The sequence below is a fragment of the Schistocerca piceifrons genome, unplaced genomic scaffold (assembly GCF_021461385.2).
Source record: "Schistocerca piceifrons isolate TAMUIC-IGC-003096 unplaced genomic scaffold, iqSchPice1.1 HiC_scaffold_278, whole genome shotgun sequence".
In the NCBI taxonomy this organism is placed as follows: domain Eukaryota; kingdom Metazoa; phylum Arthropoda; class Insecta; order Orthoptera; family Acrididae; genus Schistocerca; species Schistocerca piceifrons.
Genome location: NW_025728491.1, coordinates 17,501 through 22,500, shown reverse-complemented (window position 1 = coordinate 22,500; position 5,000 = coordinate 17,501). Strand labels below are relative to the sequence as shown.

The window sequence follows — 5,000 nt, the reverse complement described above, 5'->3', positions numbered from 1 at the left end:
ACTCGTAAAGTGCAATCCACCCCTATAACTTGCGTTTCATGAAGAGTTATTTCCAATATGCGACATTCCCGCTGTCCGTATACATGAGCCGCGACCTGTACCACTTACGAGCGAGAGACGCGATCGCGTTGCTCACTGTACGGCGTCCGATACCGAGCCATCAGCATGTCGGTCCCCATGCGCGTTGCACTCGCACTCGCAGTCGCAAAAACGTGGGGCAAATATATTACGCGGAAGAGTTATAACAGACCGAGCCCCACTGCATGGGGGGAGTCTTTGTCACTAATGTACACAGATGGAACATTTTGGACTGGAACCAGATTACCCGTACACACGGCGCTGATTAGTAATCAATGCAGAGCCATCAAACTACAGCAAATATACACAACTGTCCGTATACATGCTGAAAGAGTCTGCCCAAAATGGGAACCACACGTCAGCCAGACACTCTGATCACGCACCACTCTCTGCTTCTAACAGGCGCACATACAATATGTAAGCACCAGCATGGAACAACATCCAGTGCATCTTCTCCGCCACATTACACAATCCACACTATCACAACCAGACCAGGAGGTCCGTGCGGAAAATACAATATCCCAGCCTTTCGACATCCACCATTGCGCAGACCAGGCACCAACACCCACACATGTCCTATACAACGGTGCACCCAACATCACAATAGTACCTCCTGTCACAGCGCACAAACAATGACATGAGTCAAAGACACAGGTCTCACACAAGCATAGAATTGGAGCGCCGCCTCTAATAAGCCAAAGGTGCATCCTGACGTGACAAATCTGATCATGTCACAAGCATTCACTTACTATAATCACTATCAACGAACCTGCCGCCCCCGCCCCCCCCCCCCCCTACACCTTTCCGTACAACAACGTGTAACCTAACCTAACCTAACCTAACCTATGTTGTACCTTAACCTAACCTATGTTGTACCTTAACCTAACCTATGTTGTACCTTAACCTAACCTATGTTGTACCTTAACCTAACCTATGTTGTACCTTAACCTAACCTATGTTGTACCTTAACCTAACCCATGTTGTACCTTAACCTAACCCATGTTGTACCTTAACCTAACCCATGTTGTACCTTAACCTAACCCATGTTGTACCTTAACCTAACCCATGTTGTACCTCAACCTAACCCATGTTGTGCCTCAACCTAACCCATGTTGTGCCTCAACCTAACCCATGTTGTGCCTCAACCTAACCCATGTTGTGCCTTAACCTAACCCATGTTGTGCCTCAACCTAACCCATGTTGTGCCTTAACCTAACCCATGTTGTGCCTTAACCTAACCCATGTTGTGCCTTAACCTAACCCATGTTGTGCCTTAACCTAACCCATGTTGTGCCTTAACCTAACCCATGTTGTGCCTTAACCTAACCCATGTTGTGCCTTAACCTAACCCATGTTGTGCCTTAACCTAACCCATGTTGTCGCCTTAACGTAACCCACGTTGTCGCCTAAACCTGCTCTGTAATTGTTATACGACTCGTTCAATTACTGTAGTGTTGCCCACCCGCAACCCTCGCAATATAGTTCGCTACTCGCACTGCCCGCACCCCTGTGTATCGCTTCATGTTAAACACCTTGCAAGTCTTGCTCACTTTCCACATGCTCCTGCTGTACACTGTAATGTGGATGGCAGCAGGACGTACATGCCGCCCCTCCCCACGTCCCCACCTTGCCCCCTGCCTTCGCAAGCTGGTTGGTGAGAAGTTTGCATGTTCAATGCCCTTCGCATGCGACGTACTCAGGCTACGTTGTGGTGCGGCCTGTGTCAACTGTCCGCTGATGTCGTACGCGTGAACCACAATCTGTACTGCACATTCGTCCTTATGTACTGAATGATACATCGTGGCACATGTGTGACCGCACAACGACTGCGCCCAAAAACGGCGGACCATACAGTGCAAATATTGTGCACGCAGCTACGTGTCGTCTCCCTATGAGAGCTGGATTGCAGTGTGGTACGCCATAGAGACGTGTGGGAGGAACGGACGCCGTGGATGGCGATCAGCATGAGCTGTCTGTTGATGTATTCGGACCTAGTCGTCTCTCCTCACACACCGTGATGGCATGGTGCACCGCGTTCCATATCTGCGACATGCTACAGAGGCCGGTTGACAGTCGTTCGAGCAATGGACATCGCATACGTACGGGGGCCACCTTCCACGTATTGTCTAGGCGTGCACATTTTGTTGCGTGTATGTGGGCAGACGTAGTGTGGCGTGACACCTGACACAGGCATGCAATAATCGTTGAAGTTGCAAATGGCGATGGACGCCTGCGTTTTCTGGTGAAGTTACGCAAATGAACAAATGGTAACCTGTTGTGGTGCGGTTGTTCTCGCTAGGGGTGAATCGGTGATGGCGACGATAGGTTGAGGTACTAACCGGTTGTTCCAGCGATACCCACCATGCCGACGAAACTGAACGGCATCTGGGTGTGAAGCGATACGCGGCGGTGGCTGGGTGGGACCGTCCCCGGCCGGTGAGGGGGCGCCTCCCGGCGTGCTGGCCGCGCGGTGCGTGGGCGCACGCGCTACAGCCGGCTGGTGGGGGCGGCCAGTGGCAGGCGCGCCGGCCGACGGACGCGGCAGGCGTCGCAGCTGCGCGCCGGCGCACCCTGCGCGCGGCGCCGTGCGGCCAAAGTAGGTCCTCGCGGGCCCGGTGCGAAGCGCGGTGGACATCTTCAGTGTGCTGGTCCGATTGAGGACTGTGTGCGTTGAGGATGCGCCGCCGCCCGGCGCTCGGCGCCGCGACGCCGTCTGCTGCTCGGTCGCCCCAGCGGTTCTCGCTGGTGGTTTGTATCGCAGCTGTGCGGATGTGTTGGCGCGTGCGCTGTGCTGGGAGAGTTCGCTTCGGCACCCAAGTGGGGCTTTTGTCCTTCTGTGGCGCTGGCGTTGGAGCTGCCGGTCACCGTAGGTGGCGCGTGTTGTCTCCCGCCGGCAATGCCACGACAGCACGCTCCCGGGCCTCTGTCGGCAGCGGCAAGCTCAGTTGGGAGCACGGGTGGTCGCACCGAAAGCGTCTACTCGCCTAACTCCGGGCGATTGCGCCTCTCTCGAACCCGACCAAGTACTTGGGACGGCGCTGCGCGCCGCCGGGACCTGAGAGGGTTTCGAGGTGTATTGTGCAGGGGAGCTCAGCCTCCTCCTGTTTGCAGAATGATTGAGCGGACGCTTGCGTGTTCGCGCGGGCCCCCGGGACACACTCCCGGGCGGCCGGCTGCTCAGCTCTAGTTGACGCAGCTCCCTGGTTGATCCTGCCAGTAGTCATATGCTTGTCTCAAAGATTAAGCCATGCATGTCTCAGTACAAGCCGCATTAAGGTGAAACCGCGAATGGCTCATTAAATCAGTTATGGTTCCTTAGATCGTACCCACGTTACTTGGATAACTGTGGTAATTCTAGAGCTAATACATGCAACGCTGCAGGTAGAAGTAGCTTAGCATAAGTAGAATATAACAATGTAGGAAAATAGACAGAAGTGCCCATAGTGTGAGCAACAGAAAAGTAACAAATTGTGTTAGCTGTAGTACTAATATAAAATACAAATGTATCAAATAGGACCCACTAATTGTATAAGGTGGTGGGTTGTTTGTATGATATAAGAATATTGAGAATAAAGATTTTTTTTTTTTTTTAAAAAAAAAAAAAAAAAAAAAAAAAAAAAAAAAAAACAGAGTCCCGACCAGAGATGGAAGGGACGCTTTTATTAGATCAAAACCAATCGGTCGGCTCGTCCGGTCCGTTTGCCTTGGTGACTCTGAATAACTTTGGGCTGATCGCACGGTCCTCGTACCGGCGACGCATCTTTCAAATGTCTGCCTTATCAACTGTCGATGGTAGGTTCTGCGCCTACCATGGTTGTAACGGGTAACGGGGAATCAGGGTTCGATTCCGGAGAGGGAGCCTGAGAAACGGCTACCACATCCAAGGAAGGCAGCAGGCGCGCAAATTACCCACTCCCGGCACGGGGAGGTAGTGACGAAAAATAACGATACGGGACTCATCCGAGGCCCCGTAATCGGAATGAGTACACTTTAAATCCTTTAACGAGTATCTATTGGAGGGCAAGTCTGGTGCCAGCAGCCGCGGTAATTCCAGCTCCAATAGCGTATATTAAAGTTGTTGCGGTTAAAAAGCTCGTAGTTGGATTTGTGTCCCACGCTGTTGGTTCACCGCCCGTCGGTGTTTAACTGGCATGTATCGTGGGACGTCCTGCCGGTGGGGCGAGCTGAAGGCGTGCGACCGCCTCGTGCGTGCTCGTGCGTCCCGAGGCGGACCCCGTTGAAATCCTACCAGGGTGCTCTTTATTGAGTGTCTCGGTGGGCCGGCACGTTTACTTTGAACAAATTAGAGTGCTTAAAGCAGGCAAGCCCGCCTGAATACTGTGTGCATGGAATAATGGAATAGGACCTCGGTTCTATTTTGTTGGTTTTCGGAACCCGAGGTAATGATTAATAGGGACAGGCGGGGGCATTCGTATTGCGACGTTAGAGGTGAAATTCTTGGATCGTCGCAAGACGAACAGAAGCGAAAGCATTTGCCAAGTATGTTTTCATTAATCAAGAACGAAAGTTAGAGGTTCGAAGGCGATCAGATACCGCCCTAGTTCTAACCATAAACGATGCCAGCCAGCGATCCGCCGCAGTTCCTCCGATGACTCGGCGGGCAGCCTCCGGGAAACCAAAGCTTTTGGGTTCCGGGGGAAGTATGGTTGCAAAGCTGAAACTTAAAGGAATTGACGGAAGGGCACCACCAGGAGTGGAGCCTGCGGCTTAATTTGACTCAACACGGGAAACCTCACCAGGCCCGGACACCGGAAGGATTGACAGATTGATAGCTCTTTCTTGATTCGGTGGGTGGTGGTGCATGGCCGTTCTTAGTTGGTGGAGCGATTTGTCTGGTTAATTCCGATAACGAACGAGACTCTAGCCTGCTAACTAGTCGCGTGACATCCTTCGTGCTGTCA

At 52.4% G+C, this 5,000-nt stretch overlaps 1 pseudogene; it reads left to right on the top strand.

Annotated features, from left to right (window-relative positions):
- The first annotated feature begins 3,275 nt into the window (after positions 1-3,275).
- The window catches only part of LOC124744167, a 2,162-nt pseudogene continuing 437 nt past the window's right edge, over positions 3,276-5,000 (top strand).